The sequence below is a fragment of the Leptinotarsa decemlineata genome, unplaced genomic scaffold, assembly GCF_025532065.1.
Source record: "Leptinotarsa decemlineata unplaced genomic scaffold, Ldec_3_MD MMD2_tig00000090_RagTag_RagTag, whole genome shotgun sequence".
Classification (NCBI taxonomy): domain Eukaryota; kingdom Metazoa; phylum Arthropoda; class Insecta; order Coleoptera; family Chrysomelidae; genus Leptinotarsa; species Leptinotarsa decemlineata.
The window spans coordinates 1,802,210-1,824,882 of NW_027412541.1; the positions used below are offsets into that span (position 1 = coordinate 1,802,210).

A 22,673-nucleotide genomic window follows, 5' to 3' on the forward strand; every position below is an offset into this window, starting at 1 on the left:
TGGTTCATCTGAAAGATCAGTACAAATGGCGAAAATATAATGAGAAAAACTATAGATTGGAGGAGATATTTAATGTAATCAAAATAAATAGGGGAACCTGCAGTTGCCATTTCGATTTTGTCATCACCCTGTATCATACCTGATAAAATCTAAAAATGGTATGATTCTTCGATGAAATAATTCTTGTCTGAGATAAGATAAGACCATATTTCATATCAATTTCACTATCGACAATAGATTCAAATACTTTTAACTCAAGCGAAATTTCACAGGACAATGTTAATGATTAGTCAATTTGATCACAATCTGATTGAGTGAAAGTTATGTGTCTGAAATAAAAAAATATCGAAAAAATACGAAGGTTTTTCATATATATTGAAATATATCAGCTATATTGACATTGTGGAAGTTGAATTCTTCCAGTAATAATTCAATTTTCTCACACATTTTGTACAAGAGGGAGCAAGGTGTTGTGTGCATTTCATAAGTTAGGACTTTCATTTTCTAATATGATATAAATTGATTTGAAATCCCTGAAAGAATCTATAGAATAATAAAAAGATTGGCTGAAAAATTACAATTATATCAAGCAAAAAAAACTGAAATTATAATTAATAAAATACAAGCAACGATGAAAAACTCAACACTAGATGAAAATTAAAAATTATTAATGAGTAAACAAAAATTAGAAATTGAAAGATTCCAAGCCAAGCCAGTTTGATCTTCCTCTTGAAGATGAGCACTTGGTGATCGAAACACATATTGAAGTGTTAAAATAACGGTTTTGTGTTGGGAGAAAACTCCAGTAATATTCATTACTACACCAAAGGTTGCAAACAGTGCATCACAAGAAGCCAAGCTACTTCACGACGTTTCAATTGTTAGTATCAACAATCGTCTTCGGGTGATGACTGGACTTATTTATCCGAAATCTAACTATTTATAGGTTATTCGAGTGCTTTCAGCTATCCCCTCTTTCCGCTTCATCGGTTTTAGCGAAAGCTGACCGTTCGGCGGAAGTTGGTTGTGTTCCGCTTGATTATAGGTTTCCATATGTTGCGTATTTTCAAGCTAACTTGGCTTCACGCGTTGTTAGACAACATATATGCGGCTTCTTTGAATTTTTTTGTAAACCAGTGTTCCTCCTTGTGGATTATTTCAGCTTGATACCACTTGATGTTATGTTGATGAGTCCAAACAGGAATAGCAGAGCATGTTCGGACTCGTCAACATTTATGGAAAAACATAAAGTAGAATTTTTGCGAAAAAAATATTTGGCTTTCTACTACTCAATATTGATGATATCTGATTCAATTCCAATACGAATATTAGTTACTGTATAGTTACTGTACAACTCTTACCTGAAAGTTGTTCAAAATGAACTGTGATTCTGCAAATTTCTCTCTATGCATTGAAAATATGTTCTGGATAGCTGACGTCTCTCTGGGTGTAATTCGTTATACGAAGCCAGAGATCCAGTGTCATTTCTCAAACATCTCACGTTACGAAGAGCATATCAACTTTCTCATCATTGAGAAAATGAATGGTTTTTCCCTCACAAATTCAATCGAATTGAATGAGTATTCACGCACTTGATAGTAAATTTGGCAAATATACATATTATGTTGATTCATGGCTCACGTTGATCGAATCGATTCATTTCAGTACTTTCATGAATTATTTCTACACTATTTTTATTTGCCAGAAATAATCAGGAACAAACATTTATGTTCCATGAAAATTGACTTTTGAACAGTTCTATCATATCTATACAAAACCCCTGGAATGCATGAGCATTCACCTCTCACTTGCAAGTTTGTGTGGAAATGATGTAATTTTCAGTTCCAATATACTGGTTTTTACCTTCTTGGGACTACATGAATATCCATGATGTGTTTTTGGGGAAAAACTTAGTGAAACACATTTATTGTAATACATAGCAGAATTTGTCATTACAGTGGCTTCACAATAGATGAAAAAAAATAGGGGTCCGTTTTTTAAAATATTAAGTTGATAGTGAAATCTGATGAACGAAATGTTTCATTGCAAATTGGTTTATATATTAGACTATAACAAATATGACACGATTGTGAAAGTTTCTGTTTTTTTTTAGTCACTGACGGCCAAAAAATGAAATTCAACAATTCTAGTCATTGGCGAATATTTCCAAAATAACCACTAATATTCTTGATCTGAAAAAAGATTGTTCTAGTTCTCCAAAATAGATAGCTTTTGTCCAATTTTATCGACATTATAGATCTTACCTTTTTCGAGCTAGCACAAGTGGGATCAGCTGAAAAAACGGCCAATATAGTACATACTCGATGTAACACATCGTGTATGTATAAAAAAGAAAGAAAATGTGTTTTTTTCTCATTTGAAGTTGACTTTATTCATCAACATAATCTCCATCAAGGGCCACACAATCATTTCAGCGCCGCTATACCAATTCAAAACCACTTTTGTTGAACGACCACGTTTAAAGTCAGCAAACCAACGTTTTGTTGTTGTTTCTGATAAGCGGGGTACTCATAACACTTTTCAAGCCATTGATTCGTTTGGACGGTATTTTTTCCCACCAAGAAGCAGTGTTGAATTGAAACACAAAATTATTTTTGAAATTTTGTTTTGAAAATAACAAAAGTAATGTCATTCTAAGCACAATAACTCAAAAACTTATGAGTAGAAATCATGAAATTTTAAGTCTTTTTTAAGGTTAGTACTAACTGAAAAGCGGTGAATGCAATGAGACTAGCCCTATCTATGTGTTGGGCTCGAGACTTTTCAGAACAGGGAGTGAAGTGAGTATTGCCAGGAATATAATATCATCATTTTTATGGTTTTGTGAATTTTAGCACACCAAAATGAAAGCACAAGAAAATTCAACATAACAGAACATTTTAGATTTATATAAGTAGGTATAAAATATGTGGACCTGCTTCATGAAATTTTCCAACACATCACCATTCTGGTAATTCAATAGAAAAAGTGGAATTGATAAAATCAGTGAAGTTCAAGTAAAATTGTCGAATCTCTCAAGTTGCCGGGTACCGATAAATTGACAAGGCGTTAGTGTCGTTGGTCAACTACTTCCGTCCCACTAAACCTTAGTGACATTGATATAATTTGTAACTTCAACATGTATATTATTAATGGAATATCATAGTGAAATGTCCAAGTATATTACATAACAATGCTTGATAACAGAAAATGTTATTACATTTGATGAAAAAAGTTATAAATAATTCAGTAAAAAAAGAAGGTTTGGTTTTTTGCAAATATCTCGGAAAATATCGAAAAAAGATCCTAAAAGAGGCAAAAATAGCAATAAAAGCGGGCGACGTGCATACCGCACACGCTTACCGATACGGATCATTGAACAATAAAAGTTATTTCGAACCATCAAATGTCATTATCGAGAAAAACTAATTCACATACCTCCTAGACACGTGAATAAACAAAAATCCATAGTAAATAAATTGATGGATGTAGGATGTAGTTGATTGTATAAGTTTGAGAATGTCCATATAGGACGAAACTGCAGTAACGTTAGTTACAAATAAAAGTGGTAAAAAACATAGAAATTTTCATTTCTCTTTCCACTAAAAATCCGTAGAAAAAAAATTTTACCGTGATTATTTTATTAGATATACTTTAGTTGAATAACTAATTTTTACAAGATTTAAATTTATATGCAAACCCTCTAAAAAAATTTCTAATATCTTATTAACAATATATTTGTTTATTACAACATTTTGAACGACTAGAGCTGAAAATTATGAAAAATCAATTTTATGTTACTTCAAATGATGAGATAACGGATAAATTTGAATATTGAAAAAAATCCAGTGCTTCACTTGAATTTTTCACTTTTCAACGTCTTTGATTATCAATAACAAAGTGACAAATCAAAGTTCTTCAAATTTTCCAACGGGAATCTTTTTTGAAGGCTCTCAAGAAAAGTTCCAAGTAATAAAAAATAATTGAGGTTATTATTTTGAAAATTTTTTGCCAAAAAAATTATCCTATCAAATTTGTCTATTTCTAGTCATGTGTGTCGAAATAACCAATGAAACCATCATTACACTGAAAATTTTTTGCCACAAAAATTATCCTATCAAATTTGTCTATTTCTAGTCATGTGTGTCGAAATAACCAATGAAACCATCATTACACTGATAACTACCCATGGATAGTTTTCACGGGTAGTTATCACTTATGTCATGACATTGCTAAGCAACCAACACAATAAAGTTGTTTGACATTTCAGTAATTCAATTTATTTCGAAAATGTCACTTCCTCGCTTTGGTGTTCAAAATGATGCGGCAATTGACAAAATCATTGAAGAAAATACACCAAAAAATACTGTCAATAGTATGCAGTAACCGAGGCAAATACAGTAAGATCAACGGAATATCATTATACGAATTGTTCTTTTAATAACTGTGTGTTCAATAAATAATTTTGTTCGAATTGCAAAAAATTCTCTCACCGAATATCCCTCGAACATTGATAAATAACTCATAATTTTATCACAACTTCCTCAAGCACGTTATTTTAGGTAACATCCCTTCGCCTTCGGCGTCGGGATGTTACCAAATAACGTGCTTTCGAAAACTGTGATAAAATTATTTCGTTAGTTATCAATGTCCTTGGGATATTATAGCTGAAAATTTTTTGCCAAAAAAATTATCCTATCAAATTTGTCTATTTCTAGTCATGTGTGTCGAAATAACCAATGAAACCATCATTACACTGATAACTACCCATGGATAGTTTTCACGGGTAGTTATCACTTATGTCATGACATTGCTAAGCAACCAACACAATAAAGTTGTTTGACATTTCAGTAATTCAATTTATTTCGAAAATGTCACTTCCTCGCTTTGGTGTTCAAAATGATGCGGCAATTGACAAAATCATTGAAGAAAATACACCAAAAAATACTGTCAATAGTAAAAAATACACTTGGAAAATATTTATGGAGTTTTGTGACGCCAGAAAATATGAATTGTTCTTTTAATAACTGTGTGTTCAATAAATAATTTTGTTCGAATTGCAAAAAATTTTCTCACCGAATATCCCTCGAACATTGATAAATAACTCATAATTTTATCACAACTTCCTCAAGCACGTTATTTTAGGTAACATCCCTCCGCCTTCGGCGTCGGGATGTTACCAAATAACGTGCTTTCGAAAACTGTGATAAAATTATTTCGTTAGTTATCAATGTCCTTGGGATATTAATGCTGAAAATGATCAGGGTTTCAATATATTTTCACAATAATCACGTGAACATTTTTTCATGGATTTTCGTTTATTCAAGTGTCTAAAATGTAGGTACATGTTTTTATTAATAATGATATATAATGGGTTAAAATAATTTTTATTGTTCAAAGGTCCGTATAGGTCAGCGCGTGCGGGACGCGAATCGCCCGCTTCTAGCTCAAAATTATAAATACCTATTAATGAATTTTTTTGAATTGAATTGAATATTTTGAATATTTTCTCAGATATTTGCAAAAAACCAAAGTCTCCCTTTCTTCAATAAATTGTTCATAACTTTTGCAATTTTTTTGAGCCTCTTTTGAAATTTTTCAAAAAGTTGCTAGAGGTCATTTCGAATCGAATAAGCCCTGGATCATAATTTTCGGTGCTCTTGGACAGAAGTTCTAAAAAAAAGGATCTTGTAACCCAGACTATTAGGTCGTTGAATTTTTGGTGATCGATGACACTTCTGTTCGCGAAAAGCATATTTTTTTAGTATATACCAAACTGGGGATATTTTTTAATGAAAAATACTCCATTTCAACATTTGGGAGATTTGGCTCCGTGATCTTCAACATCAGCACAGTTCACCCTACAGGTCTTGGTTAGGAAAATAGGTTTCGTGATCAAGAGTGAACTCAATTGTTCAGTTTTTCGTGGATCTCCTTTCTACATGTTTCCAAGTCAGAGTAATGTTAGGAACCTTTGATTATGAAATGCAGACTAGGGCCGAACAAACGTGAGCACAACTCTCAAAAAATATAGAAGTCCAAAATCGTTAGGCCCAATTCACCAGTCAAACTTAATTCCCTTTAGACAATTCCATTCGTCTGAGTACGACTTCATCTAGCATTTCCCGACCAACCAGCGGACGCGAAACCTCATCAAAAGCCGTTTTCTGCGTAAGCAGCATTCTTCATACTTCAGTGGGATCAGCAAGTCTGCCATAAATGCAGCCAAAGATCGTCTGGAGACGATGAAAGAGAATCATTGACATCATTTTCAGGGAAACGTCACTCCCTGGAGGGTTAGTCAATTACAAGTGATTCTCTGCGCCATGCTAAATCTTCATCTTCGAGCAAGACTGTCAGGCCCCAAAACGGTCACATAATCACGTCAATGCTCGTCGAATAGTGTGGAAAAGATGATCTTCAGTATCAAAAGCACAACAGCCAGTTGTTCGCCCCCAATCCCGGAAGCATTTTTACGTTTCCTACACCGTGAACGCTACTTGTTGCGCTGACGAGCTAGAAAGTGTACTGTGGCTGTGTCATCAGCAAATCCTATAATATTCACACCACTCTCTAGCACAAATAAACCATTTATATATATACTAGAGAAAATAGGACCTAGAACGGTTCGGTATTTTCTTCGGTACTCAGTATGTTGTCAATTCTTACTACTTGCTTTCTCTTTGAGAGATAACTTTCGAATAATTTCAGTGAATTTCCTCGGACGCCAATGTCTTCTAGAGAATGCAAGAGTAAGAGATGGCTTACAGTGTCGAAAGCTTTCGACAGATCTATGAATAGGCATAAGCATGCTTTATTATCACTAACAGCACTGTTGATTTTCTTGATCAGTTCATGAATTGCGTCTTCTGTGGATGTATTCTTCTTGAAGCCAAATTGCTAATTCGAGATGATACGGTATTTTTCAAGATAAGATATCAATCTGTTTTTTAATAACTTTTCGAAAAGTTTGGACAGGTGAGTTATCAGCTATAATATCCCAAGGACATTGATAACTAACGAAATAATTTTATTACAGTTTTCGAAAGCACGTTATTTGGTAACATCCCGACGCCGAAGGCGGAGGGATGTTACCTAAAATAACGTGCTTGAGGAAGTTGTGATAAAATTATGAGTTATTTATCAATGTTCGAGGGATATTCGGTGAGAAATTTTTTTGCAATTCGAACAAAATTATTTATTGAACACACAGTTATTAAAAGAACAATTCGTATAATGATATTCCGTTGATCTTGCTGTATTTGCCTCGGTTACTGCATAGGTGTTTCCACGCATACTATTGATTATTTGGTTATGATGTTCCTGATCAATATTCAAATAAGGTTTTATGGAATTTCCATTATTGTGCCCAGTAATTTTCAACAATTGCTGTTCTTGAACTCCACTCTTAGCTAGTTGACTGACTGCAGTTGCTCTATTAGAGTGATTGGTTATTTTCCTCTGTTTCGTATCCGAGCCAATTGCTTCAGCAGAAGATTTCGTCCATCCGTTGATTATATTTCTACCCAGGGGCATATTGTCATACCAGTTATCGCTTCCTGTCTTCCAGTGACGATTTGGCCTTAAAAATAGTCTATTTGTCTTGATATTTGTGCCTCGTTTTGATAATAATTTAATGAATAATCTGACAGGACAAGCATTGTTATCACTATTTTAAACTAACCATTTGCTAGAGGCGCAGTTCTTTGAACCCCCTTGGCAGGTTTCACTGAAAATTGGATTATATTCTATCCTATTAGTTGGAGATCCATTGTTGTCCTTTTCGATATGAAAATAATCAACTAAGCAAGCAGCACCTTCACCACCTCTCCAAGCCAATTCCACCGCTGCTATGTGATAAAATTTGCGTAGGAGTCCTATAGGGGTATTTTCATCCCAAAAGTTTATAATTTTACTCATTTCATTTGAAGTTAATGGTACTGAGCTTGTTTTGCGTTTAGTGGGATCTGTTTGTAAATTTCTTCGTGCTGCGTCGCGTGCATTCCGCGCTTGTTTGAATGCAACACTTTTAAAGGGGTCTAGCATGATATTATACTCCTTGTGATACTTTTCTTGTAATAATTTGCTTGTTATATTCCATAAGGTTTTAACAGTAGCCTCCTTAAACTCTGTGCTATCCTTTTTTCTCATATTAATCGCCCAATCCTTGAGTATTAATGTAAGCTCTTCGAGAGTACGATTTCCATCCAATTCATATTTTCTGGCGTCACAAAACTCCATAAATATTTTCCAAGTGTATTTTTTACTATTGACAGTATTCATTGGTTATTTCGACACACATGACTAGAAATAGACAAATTTGATAGGATAATTTTTTTGGCAAAAAATTTTCAATGATATAGTCTCTAGTTGTCGACCTTAGATTTATCTATAGTAAGGTTGTGAAGTGATCACTAATGTCGGTTTAAATGACAAGGGGTTCAATATTTTCTGTTGTTTCCGAGTTTGCCTTCAGGAAAATGTGATCTATACATGATTCACGGCTGTGTTAAACTCTTGTTGGACAGTTTATTGTCGAAAGGAAGCCAAATTCATTCAGAATACTAGAGTGTTTTCATTGTCCTCTAGGAGGACATATATATATAGGATATATATATATATATATATATATATATATATATATATATATATATATATATATATATATATATATATATATATATATATGAAATCTAGAAAGGTTAATGCAGTCAAGCTGCTGGAAAATAATTCCATGAAAATCAAAAATAAATAGATGAGTAAGTACTCTTTGATCATTCCCACATTGATTTCAATTTAAGAGCCACCGGTAGACAGCTGTTTCAGCCTATTGGGCATCGTCAGTACCAGGCAGGCGGTCCTCGATTGAAGACAAAATGAGAAAAACCAAGATGTTACCAACTCCACTATATAGTTGAACGATCAACCAATCAGGTTAGGACGAATGGTGAACAAGAGGTGGAGCCTATGCGCGCGCTCCGCAGATAGATAAATATAGCGCGTTTCGTAGGCTGAGAAGCTTCAGTTTGAGACTCGGGATCTGACTTTACTGAGTGATTTTCGCGAGAGAATATTTTTGGCAAAAGACTATAATATTGGAAGCTGGTTAAATTGTGGAAATATTACAAAAGAATATAATATTGGGAGTTGGTTAAATTGTAGAAATATTGTAAAAGAAGTCTACAGCTGCAAATTTCTTTGTTGGAGATTAGGGAAGTACAAAACAAATCCCCAAAGTACTTCCCTAAGTGGATTCGCATATCAAACAAAGCCAGGAAAAATTGTCTTTTTGAAGACAAAGGCAAATATATATAAATACTACAAAGGAGAACATTTCCTCCGAGTCATTGGATTCTACGTACATACTGCCGTGGTACCATAAAGGAGAGATGGAGTTTTAAGGATCATCCCGTTCAGGAGATAGAGTATACCAGGAGTTGCCGAAAGTAACAAAAATCTGAACTTTTTAGTTCAACACTGTCCTTTTCAGGACTTCTTGAGAAAACGAATTCGATTCCGACCCTTCGTCATCGAGGGACCAACTAGCCGGCCTCCTTCGACATATTCGACCTGCCCAGGCCCGAATACATCTGGAGGTACGCCGACGCAGTACAACTACGGAGTAGCTCACGTGAGCTGCTCCATTGCTTTGCTGTCTGGGGGCTTAAAACCGCCCGGAGGCCATTCTCACCTTCGGGGATAGGAAGTTAGGCAGGTCAAGGCGCGGAGTGTGTGTCGGTTAGGTAGTAGGAATCGTAGGGAACCCTCTGGTCCGGCCTAGTGCCATAGTGGTGGCCAGTTGCACCCCCGCGGCGCAATTAGTTTAGCAGAAGATAGGGAAACTAATAATATAGCCGATCCGTTGTTCTTAAACGAGGAGTGATGGAGAAGGTGCTTCGGGAGAATGCGATGCTGGAGCCGAGTTTCCTGTTTGAAGGAGATTTTGCTAAAAGATCATCTGGAGGACTAGCACCCACCTGGTCTCGGTGCGGCAGGCGGCTTGGGGCTTGCTGATGTCTCAGGACTCCACGCCCAGCCGGGCATGGAGAGGAGGATCTCCATCAGTCCTTGAAGGTGGTGGAAGAGTACACGCATGCTATCGGTATGAAATTCATTCTAGACAAATGTGCGATGGTCCATCTCAAAAGAGGACGATGCGGGGACTACGGAGAGGATGTGCGGCTCGTAGATAGAAGCATCCTACACCATCTGGATGCCGGAGAGACGTATACTTAACTCAGGGTGGAATAACGCCACTCACAAGAGGTAACAGCAGTGAAAAAACCCTCTCCGCGGCAAGTATCAGCACAAACTTCGACAGATCTGGTCATCGGAACTGCCGGGGAAGAAGAAAGTTGCTGCAACAAATATGCTTGCAATTCCAATCTTACTCTACTCGTTTGGAGTAGTGAAGTGTACTCGGGAGGAGCTGTATCAAATCGACGTAAAGACCCGAAAAATGATGCATCTCCATAGGAGTTTGCGTCCCAAATCATCTGTTCCACGGTTGTACTTCCCCGACAACAGGGAGGCCGGGAGGCAGGGAGGTCACGGCCCCTTCTCTGCATGGTCTGTGACCATGAGAGAGCAGGAATTGGAGCATTTCTCCTTAGGGCAGCTGCCCGAGTAGCTAATGAACTCGGTATAGTTTTCGACACTGAACGAGGTGACCACAACTCTGTCACCGAGTTGGAACCCGTTCAGCAAAAAGCTCAGATAAAAGTTGCAGAGATCACCTCACTACTGCGGAGACACAAGGATAAGCCAATGCATGAGGTCTTCTTCAATAACATTGAAGACCTTGGCTTATCAAAGCGCCTGACGTTCGCTTTTCTCAGGTCAGGAAACTGAGGGGTTCTTGACACGAGGTGCAGGGTCTGCCGCGAGGCGCCCGAGACCCTAATGAACTTGCTACAAGCATGTCCAGCATATGCGGTCTCGGCCTATATCCATCGACATAACGCGGCCCTGAGAGTGGTATATTACCATCTACGGCACTCTTATGGTATTGACGAGACATCGGTGTTGCCCTACGCTGTGGGGGATATTGAATCCGTGGTGGGGAACGAGGAATGCCGAATTTATTGGAACTATTCGTTTCCAGGCTCAGGCTCATACAAGCTAATGAGCCTGATGTAGTCCTTCCCGACCACCAGATTAAAACGGTATTAGTCGTGGAGTTTCAGCTCCTGGTGAGACGAATATCGTCAGAAAAGAGGAAGAAAAGCAGATGAAATAACGTGATTTTCTCTTCGAACTCTGCAGACTTTATCCAGATCACTCTGTCAAGATGGTTGTTCTGATTATTGGAGTCCTTGGTGGAATGATGTTCTCTCTACTCTCGGATCATAAAATCATACCGGCTTGCCGCACTGAGGCAGAAATCTTAGCCGCACAGATGCAGAAGGCTGTCATTCTTGGCTCACTGCGCTTGCTCAGGGCACATGATTCTCGGGCCCAATGATCACTTACCCCACGGTGTGGGGAGTGGTCATTGGTTGATAATGATGACGCGCCCTCCCGAATGTATCAGGGCTTCGGGGGATAGGGCCCAACTAGCGCACACTACGGTGAAAAAAACATGATAATTTTTAATCAGATTCAAGTCACAAAAATTAATAACTAAAGTGATACATATAGTTGAATAAACATCATAGAAACCACAGAAGCATCAGATGTTGCTTGTATGCGGTGAAAAGGATATCCAAAGGAAAAAAATGAATATATGATAAATATTAAAGTACGAGAATCAGTTATATAAAAGGGATTTGCATATGAGAATAAACTACCTAATATATGGAATTAAAAACACATGAGATAATATAAAATCACAAATATGAGTATAAGTATAAAAAATTGTCAGTTTTGACATATAATAATATTTAAATATAAAATCATACAAACATGAAACTAAATTGATAATTAAGTATAAAATCACAATTGTAAAATACGCGTACTAATAATAATATATAAAAACATGTTGAAATCGATATGGATATTGTTGAAAATGGATGTGATATATATTAACAAAACGATAGTGCCCATATATACACATATATACATACATATATATGAACACATATGTATTACAGAATTGTAAGTGGAAAATATAGCAAAGTACGTATGGTTTTTTCCCATCTACTCAAATAGACGTAGAAGTACAAGTCTCTGACTCTGAAGAATATGCTCTTTCAACTTTTTTTGAATCGTTTGATATTTGAGATTGATTTTATATTTTCAGGAATTCGGTTGTAGAGTTCAGGCGCAAAGTAGGTGAATGATCTTTGAGTAATGACCCTGACCATTATCTTTTTGGCGGGTATGGTACTGATGTGAAGGAAGCGATGCCGTATGTCTCTTTGTATGATAATCAATGTAAGAGCATGAAATATACAACTGTCGTATGTCTAACAGACGAGTTTCGATGTATAATCTATCAGAGGGATACCTACCATTTTTAGAGAATAATAATTTAAGAAAACGCCTTTGCATAATTTCAATTTGAGAAATATGACTATTCACTGCTCCTCCCCAAACTGCTATTCCATAGCGGATATGACTTTCCACAAGCGAGTAGTATAAAGTTTTGAGATATTTTAGAGGTAGGAGTTCTTTAAGTTTCCTAAATTTGAATATAAAATAAAATACTTAGGAATAATTCTTGACGCCAATTTGAAATGGGACCTCCATATTAAATATAGTGTCAATAAATTGAGTACCATTCTATTCAAATTTAGGAAACTTAAAGAACTCCTACCTCTAAAATATCTCAAAACTTTATACTACTCGCTTGTGGAAAGTCATATCCGCTATGGAATAGCAGTTTGGGGAGGAGCAGTGAATAGTCATATTTCTCAAATTGAAATTATGCAAAGGCGTTTTCTTAAATTATTATTCTCTAAAAATGGTAGGTATCCCTCTGATAGATTATACATCGAAACTCGTCTGTTAGACATACGACAGTTGTATTTTTCATGCTCTAACATTGAATATCATACAAAGAGACATACGGCATCGCTTCCTTCACATCAGTACCACACCCGCCAAAAAGATAATGGTCAGGGTCATTACTCAAAGATCATTCACTTACTTTGCGCCTAAACTCTACAACCGAATTCCTGAAAATATAAAATCAATCTCAAATATCAATCGCTTCAAAAAAAGTTGAAAGAGCATATTCTTCAGAGTCAGAGACTTGTACTTCTACGTCTATTTGAGTAGATGGGAAAAAACCATACGTACTTTGCTATATTTTCCACTTACAATTCTGTAATACATATGTGTTCATATATATGTATGTATATATGTGTATATATGGGCACTATCGTTTTGTTAATATATATCACATCCATTTTCAACAATATCCATATCGATTTCAACATGTTATCCATATCGATTTTAACATGTTTTTATATATTATTATTAGTACGCGTATTTTACAATTGTGATTTTATACTTAATTATCAATTTAGTTTCATGTTTGTATGATTTTATATTTAAATATTATTATATGTCAAAACTTACAATTTTTTATATTTATACTCATATATGTGATTTTATATTATCTCATGTGTTTTTAATTCCATATATTGAGTAGTTTATTCTCATATGCCAATCCCTTTTATATAACTCATTCTCATACTTTAATATTTATCATATATTCATTTTTTTCCTTTGGATATCCTTTTCACCACATACAAGCAACATCTGATGCTTCTGTGGTTTCTATGATGTTTATTCAACTATATGTATCACTTTAGTTAATAATTTTTGTGATTTGAATCTGAATAAACATTATCATTTTTTTTTTCACCGTGGTGTGCGCTAGTCGGGCCCTATCCCCCGAAGCCCTGATACATTCGGGAGGGCGCGTCATTATTATCTACCAATGACCACTCCCCACACCGTGGGGTAAGTGATCATTGGGCCCGAGAATCATGTGCCCTGAGCAAGCGCAGTGAGCCAAGAATGAAAGCCTTCTGCATCTGTGCGGCTAAGATTTCTGCCTCAGTGCGGCAAGCCGGTATGATTTTATGATCCGAGAGTAGAGAGAACATCATTCCACCAAGGACTCCAATAATCAGAACAACCATCTTGACAGAGTGATCTGGATAAAGTCTGCAGAGTTCGAAGAGAAAATCTCGTTATTTCATCCGTTTTTCCTCCTCTTTTCTGACGATATTCGTCTCACCAGGAGCTGAAACTCCACGACTAATACCGTTTTAATCTGGTGGTCGGGAAGGACTACATCAGGCTCTTTAGCTTGTATGAGCCTGAGCCTGGAAACGAATAGTTCCAATAATTTTGGCACTCCTCGTTCCCCACCAAGGATTCACTATCCCCCAGAGCGTAGGGCAACACCGGTGTCTCGTCAATACCATAAGAGTGCCGTAGATGGTAATATACCACTCTTAGGGCCGCGTTATGTCGATGGATATAGGCCGAGACCGCATATGCTGGACATGCTTGTAGCAAGTGCATTAGGGTCTAGGGCGCCTCGCGGCAGACCCTGCACCTCGTGTCAAGAACCCCTCAGTTTCCTGACCTGAGAAAAGCGAACGTCAGGCGCTTTGATAAGCCAAGGTCTTCAATGTTATTGAAGAAGACCTCATGCATTGGCTTATCCTTGTGTTTCCGCAGTAGTGAGGTGATCTCTGCAACTTTTATCTGAGCTTTTTGCTGAACGGGTTCCAACTCCGTGACAGAGTTGTGGTCACCTCGTTCAGTGTCGAAAACTATACCGTGTCCATTAGCTACTCGGGCAGCTGCCCTAGGGAGAAATGCTCCAATTCCTGCTCTCTCATGGTCACAGACCATGCAGAGAAGGGGCCGTGACCTCCCTGCCTCCCGGCCTCCCTGTTATCGGGGAAGTACAACCGTGGAACAGATGATTTGGGACGCAAACTCCTATGGAGATGCATCATTTTTCGGGTCTTTACGTCGAGTTGATACAGCTCCTCCCGAGTACACTTCACTACTCCAAACGAGTAGAGTAAGATTGGAATGGCAAGCATATTTGTTGCGGCAACTTTCTTCTTCCCCTTCAGTGGTGTCTATGCTATATGTTATTTGTCAATTCTGAAATCATGAATATAGGAATCCATAATAAGAATTGAGATATAAGCTAGTCTAAGAGAAAGAAGAAAAATAACTAATTAATAATACATACACACAGCTAAGGTTGAAATGAGTATATATGTATATATATACATACATATATATATATATTTATATATATATATATATATATATATATATATATATATATATATATATATATATATATATATATATATATATGTAAAGTAGAATGGAATAACGGGGTCTCTCAGTCAAAAAATCAAGATTCAAAAACTCTGCTTTACTTTGCCAAGCTTCCCACTAGAAGCGAAAGCTTGGCAAAGTAAAGCAGTTTTTGATTTTTTGACTGAGAGACCCCGTTATTCCATTGCACAGTAGAATGAAATAACGGGGTCGCTCAGTCAAAAAATCAAAAATCAAAAACTCTGCTTTACTATGCCAAGCTTTCGCTTTTAGTGGGATTTTTGATTTTTTGACTGAGCGACCCCGTTATTCCATTCTACTGTACATTTCTCCAGTCGCTAAGATTCTCAACTTTATATATGTAAATACAGGGTGTAACATAAGTACGTTAAAATATTCAAGTGACGTATTCTTCAGACAATTTTAAGAAAAAAGTCTATATGACCTTGTGTCCGAAAATGCTTCATTTCGGAGATACGTGGGAAATCATCGTATAATTTTCATGTGACATTTAGAGGGCGTTGCGTACGCTGCCATTATTTATTTCAAATTGCCCTAACTTTTCTGACAGTAAACTTTTGGTACTTTTCATGAAAAAAACTAATTCCCACACCTTTTCCAAGTAAAAATGACACAATTACTCAACAACGCTGGAGGTGATCGTTTTCGAGATATTTACAATTTTTTATATCGATGTATATTACTTTATAGCCAAATTTGATTTCAATAATTTTTGTCACTCTCCGCTTGCAAATTAAGTTAATTGAATCGAGTAGGCTGTGAAAGTTTATTTATAAAAATAGAAGTTCGCTGTCACATTTTTAACTATTAAATGACAAATTCACAGTTCGGAGTTTATAAAGTGACTTTTTGGTACCATGCCCAACGAATGCTGAAATGGCTGATATGGTTTTTGCATACGGCAAACTTTAAATGTGAGTTATATGACAGTTTACAGAATTTTAAAGGAACAGCAATTATATCATTATCATATTCAGCTTTTCCAGGCACTTACGCTACATGATTTCCAACCACGTATCGAATTTGCTCAATGACTTCAAAGAAAAGTCGAACAACGTCCGCAAATTTTATCGAAAATCCTCCACAGATGAGGCTAATTTTTCAAGAAATGGTATCATGAACTTCCACAACAACCACATCTGAGCGAAAGATAACCCACATGCGATAACGCAAACTCATTTCCAAGACAGATTCTCTTTTGATGTAGGCATAATTGGGGATTCTTTAATTGGGCCCTATTTTCTCTCCTTAAGTTTGACATTTTTTGAAACACGAGCTTTCCCAACTCATGGAAGATGTTTCCAGTGGTCTCCGATATCACTCTTGATTTATGCACGATGGAGCTCTTGCTCATTTTAGTGTGATAGCAAGAAATTTTTCAGACGTAGCATATTCCCAACGATGGATAGGAAGAGGAGGCACTGAGCATTGGCCCCCGAGGTCACCGGACCTCAATCCCGTCGACTGTTTCTTTTGGGGATACCTAAAATCACTAGTTTATGCTAGCACCATTGAAAATGAGGAAATGTTGAAGGATCGCATCATAGCTTGCTGCGAAACGATAAGAAACACTTCGGTACTTTTTCAACGGGTGCGGAATTCTTTGATGAGGAGAGCAGAAGCTTGAAGCTTGTATTACTGTTGGAGGTCGTCACTTTGAATAGTTGTTGTAATAGTTGTTTCGTTCAATTTTCATATGTTTATTTTCCCAATAAATAACATAGTACTTCTCCGAATTGTTTTTTTTTACCAGCTCCGAAATGTGGCACTTTCTAATTAAATAATTCAACCTGACAATTTTTTTCAATTTGGATTGAATAAGCAGTTCGATAATGCTCGGTTTAGAAGAAGTCTGTACGGGTATACTGCGTATAAAGTTTGATGAAAATAACTAAAATTGCAAAAAACTTATGACAAAAACCTACCATGTTTTAAAAAATTTCAACAATCTGTTTTTCGAAAACGAATCATTCTTCGTTAAATATTTTACAGGAAAAAGTTGTTTATTTTGACGAGATCCACCACATACTTAGTTTTTGTAATGTTCTCAGCAACTTCACTTAGCGCCCTAGGAGCTAAGTAATATGCATCGATATAGAAAATTGTAAATATTTCGAAAACGATCAACTCCAGTGTTGTTGAGGAAGTGTACCTTTTTTAGTTGGAAAAGGTGTGGGAATTAGGTTTTCTCATGAAAAGTGCCAAAAGTTTACTGTCAAAAAAGTTAGGGCAATTGGAAATGAATAATGACAGCGTGCGCAGCGCCCTCTAGATGTGACATGAAAATTAATACGAAATTATGATTCCCCACGTCAAAAAAAAACCCCGGGTACCGAATTTCGTGCAAATAACTTATATTTTGCAAGGGTTATTTTTGAATAGCGAACAAAAAATTCATTTTCAACACCCCGTAACTCCGAAACGAAGCATTTTCGGACAAAAGTCCAAATAGACTTTTTTTCTTAAAATTGTCTCAGGAATACGTCACTTGAATATTTTAACGTACTTATGTTACACCCTGTATATTTTTACAATAATCTTTTCAGTTGTCCTGAAGAAGGAAATGAACATTTCCGAAAGCTTGACAAACTAGTAAAGAGTTTTCATCCTTGATCTTGACTGCAACCTCAAGATATCATCTAATGAATTCATAGATTCAGTCATTAATTAAATGTCCTACTTTTGTATATATATATATAGAAACAGAAGTTAATATCGGACATAGCACTTAAGAAAGTGGCAAACCATAGACACGTGTTTCGTGCTTTTGGCCCATCATCAGTATGGTGCAGTCAAGTGTAAGGATGGGCAACACTTGGTTACCAAAAGATAGAAATACAAATGCACGGGGCCACCAGCAGGAGCCAACCGCACATTTGTAGTTTCAGTTGAATAATCTTGTGTTTACAAGAAAACTATCAAAATCACCACGGAGGCGGCTTTTTTTGACAAAAAATCCTATACATGTATATGTTCATATGTTCAATTTATTGTTTTTTCGCTCATTTTTACTTCCCATTAGAAGCGAAAGCTTGGCAAAGTAAAGCAGAGGTTGATTTTTTTTTTGACTGAGAGACCCTGTTAATCTATATGACCACTATATATATATATATATATATATATATATATATATATATATATATATATATATATATATATATATATATTAATATTAAATTTTACATAAAAAATTTAAAGCTTTATATCTTCTATTCATTATCTGCGAGCGCTTTCGACAGCTGGTCGTACTGTCATCTTCTAGGCACTCCTCAAACTGAACGTCATCCTGTCGTCTGCCTCTTTATACGGTCAGAACGTCTCAGCTCAGGAATTTCAGGTACTTTAGGTAAATTTGCCTGTATTTGTACTGCATCAGGTACTCTTTTTTGTGTTAGATCTTCTCTAGGAATGTGTATGGTTTTGTTTAATATATTGAATGTGAGGTCTTGTTGAGTTTTGATTTGTACTTGTTCCTCGATAAGTGATTTATGACTGTTAAATTTATGGATGTTCAAGTTTTCTCAAATGTCCATGCGGTTTTCCTTGTTGACTTGTTTTATGAGTTTTATATTCTCTGGTGGGGAATTATGTTTGTTTTGTATGGCGTGTGTTGCGAGGTTTGATTTATATACTATTGGATTTATGTATGCCTTTTTGTGCTTATTGTACCTTTGGGTCAGTTTTTTCTTGGTTTGGCCGATATAGAATTTGTTGCAGTCCGAGCATTATATACTGTATATCCCGTTTTGGTCTTTGTCATCTTCTTTTTCATAGTTGTTTATTTTTTGTGTTATCTTCGTTTTTGGCTGTTGGGGTGGCTTGATCCTTGTTCTGTATTTTTTGTTTGATTCTGTTTTCTAGTTTATCTATTGTCTTTTGGGTGTATCCGTTTTCGTTCGCTATTTGATATATGACTTTTCGTTCTTTGTTTCGGGCTTCCTTGCTGAGTGGTTCTTGGAATAAGAATAGAACAAATAAAAAAAGAAATTAACGAAATGAATCAAAAACTATGTTTCAGTATTGAGGAAGAACACAACTCAAAACTTAACTACCTGGACATAACCATAGTATATAACCACAACAAATCACAATTTCAAATGGCAATATACAGAAAACCTACACAAACAAGCTCCACCATACCCGCAAGTTCAAACCATCCACCATGACACAAAATGGCTGCCTATAACGCATTCATATATAGAATGTTAAGGATACCACTCAGCAATGAAGCCCGAAACAAAGAACGGAAAGTCATATACCAAATAGCGAACGAAAACAGATACACCCAAAAGACAATAGATAAACTAGAAAACAGAATCAAACAAAGAATACAGAACAAGGATCAAGCCACCCCAACAGACAAAACAACACAACGATGGACATCATTTACGTACGTAGGACACCAAACCAAAAAACTAACAAACGTCTTCAAACCACTGAACATCAACATCACATACAAGCCAAACACGAAGATAATACAAAAAATAAACAAAAAAAGAAGAAGACAAAGACCAAAACGGGATATACAGTATACAATGCTCGGACTGCAACAAATTCTTTATCGGCCAAACCAAGAAAAAACTGATCCAAAGGTACAATGAGCACAAAAAGGCATACATAAATCCAAAAGTATATAAATCAAACCTCGCAACACCCGCCATACAAAACAAACATAATTTCCCCCCACCAGAGAACATAAAACTCTTAAAACAAGTCAACAAGGGAAACCGCATGGACATTTGGGAAAACTTGAACATCCATAAATTTAACAGTCATAAATCACCTATCGAGGAACAAGTACAAATCAAAACACAACAAGACCTCACATTCAATATATTAAACAAAACCATACACATTCCTAGAGAAGATCTAACACAAAAAAGAGTACCTGATGTAATACAAATACATGCAAATTTACCTAAAGTACCTGAAATACCTGAGTTGAGACGTTCTGACCGTATAAAGAGGCAGACGACAGGATGACGTTCAGTTTGAGGAGTGCCTAGAAGATGACAGTACGGCCAGCTGTCGAAAGCGCTCGCAAATAATTAATAGAAGAGATAAAGCTTGAAATCCTTTTTGTAAAATTTAATATTAAAGTACTGAAAATAAAAGAAAATTAGTTGCATCATTCAAAGATATATATATATATATATATATATATATATATATATATATATATATATATATATATATATATATATACAGTGTGACCCATTTAAAATGGAACCACCCCTGTAGAATGTGCATTTTTCAATCAATCTCAATTTTTTTTTATTGAAATATTAAGCATGAAAAACTGTATCTTGACACTAACTTTCACAATTTTAGTTTCATTAACAAGGCACTCTATGGTTTTTTTTGTTTGTCAAAAACGGCAAAAGTTTATTAGGCAATTTTTGTTTTCAAATTTGACTACACCACTGGATTCGTAGTCGTTATAAATCAAAACTGTCAAATTTTCATTAAAAAATATTTGTTAACAACGAAGTTACAACAACTTCAATTTTGGAAACAAAGTATTTGTTTGTAATTTTTATTCAGATTATAGACATATTTGAGATCTGACAACACTGTCATCACCAAGTAGAACACCAGTGAATTTGTACAGTGAAAATCCGAAGTCAACAGCTCAATGCGTTCTACAGTTATAACTCCTGAAAATATGGTAATGTGAGATATTTGTGGTGCAAGCGTTTTGTAATAAAAATCTGACTACGCCACTGGATTTGTGGATAATATTCCCTTAAAATCATTCATTTGAGTGTAGGTTACGAGAAGTGAAAATTAAAATAAAAATTGAATAATTGAATAACAGAAAATTAAAAGTTCATTTTCAAGTTACGCAGTAGTAGACCAAGTTCAGAATCTCATGTCGTGGGATCTCCCAATTGCGCTTTTACCAAATGTTGATAGAATCTTGAAGTATTAATGGTCATACTTGTAAGCTTTTTGAAAGTTTCCCAATAATAAATAATAGTACTTTTGTAACAGCGCACCTGGAAAATCACATTTTATGAGATTCTGAACTTACTCTACCTTCTTCTATAGCTGATGAAAACAAAATGTATACAAACAAGTTTCAAAGTATTTATTCAACAATTAATTGCCATTAAGAAAAAACTGATACTAAAATAAACATTGATTTAAAACTAAACATTCAAATTTTTGTGGCTTCTACCAAACCTCCATTAAGTTCAATACATTTATCGTATCTCTTCCGAATATTGTTTACACTATTTCTTATTTGTTGAACTGTAATTTCGGCACAAGCTTGTCGTATCCTTTGCATGAGTTCAGCTCGATTCGTTGGTCTTGTTCTGTATACTTTTTGTGTCAGAATACCCCACAGAAAAAAGTCTAATATTGTTAGATCAGGCGATCTAGGTGGCCATTCAATTAGGTCACTACCTCGTCCTATCCAATGATTTGGAAACTGGTTATTTAGCCACTCTTTAACAATCCTCGAATTGTGCACGGAACAGCCGTCGAGCTGAAAATATAAATTTACTTGTTCCGCAAGAGGCATTTCATCTATTTCGTCCGATAATTGGTTATTTAGAAATTCCAAAAAATTTTGCCCGTTTATGTTTCCATCAAAAAAATATGGACCTATTATTCTATTTTGTACTATACCACACCAAACGTTAACTTTTTCGGAATATTGACTTTTACAATTTATGATCCAGTGCGGATTTTCCGTAGCCCAATACCGAGCATTTTGCGATGAAACTACCCCATTGGTGCTGAAAGAAGCTTCATCACTAAACATTATGCAGTTTAAAAAATTTCTTGTATTCAGGTACTCGCCTTGTGCCCACAAACAAAATTCCATACGTTTCACTTCATCACCTGCCTTTAAAGAGTGAAGAAATTTAGGTTTAAATGCTCTCATTTTGTTTTGTTTAAGACATCGTCGAATAGTCTCTCTCGGTAAGTTTAAATCCAAACTGGCGACTCGTAAACTTCTGTTTGGGTGGTTTCTAAAATAATCTAAAACAGCACCTTCGTTTAAATTTCTTCTTCGGTGATTATTTTTTAAAATATGTTTGCTGACTGCACCGGTTTCTTTAAATGTTTTGTTAATTTTACTGACGGTGCTTCTGTCAATGGGAAGTCGATTTGGATGTCTGTGATTAAATATCCTAGCTGCTTCTCTTTCACTATGATAATTGTCCCCAGAAATTCTCACAATTTCAATTCTTTCTTCTAATGATAATTGCAAAGCCATTATTAAATGCACGTAACTAACAACTATTATTTTATTTATGATTAACTGTCAAAATCACAGCCTACTGTTGATTTATTATAAAACCTTTGCATAATGAGTTCAGCTTCCTCAAATTATTGATATCTCCTCTAAAAGATTGTTTTAGCTGAGTTATGAA

At 35.7% G+C, this 22,673-nt stretch overlaps 1 protein-coding gene across 2 annotated transcripts in view; it reads right to left on the minus strand.

Annotated features, from left to right (window-relative positions):
* Elk (Eag-like K[+] channel) overlaps nt 1-22,673 on the minus strand; it is a 322,370-nt gene that overhangs the window by 17,591 nt on the left and 282,106 nt on the right. The gene's annotated exons all lie outside the window — the stretch shown is intronic.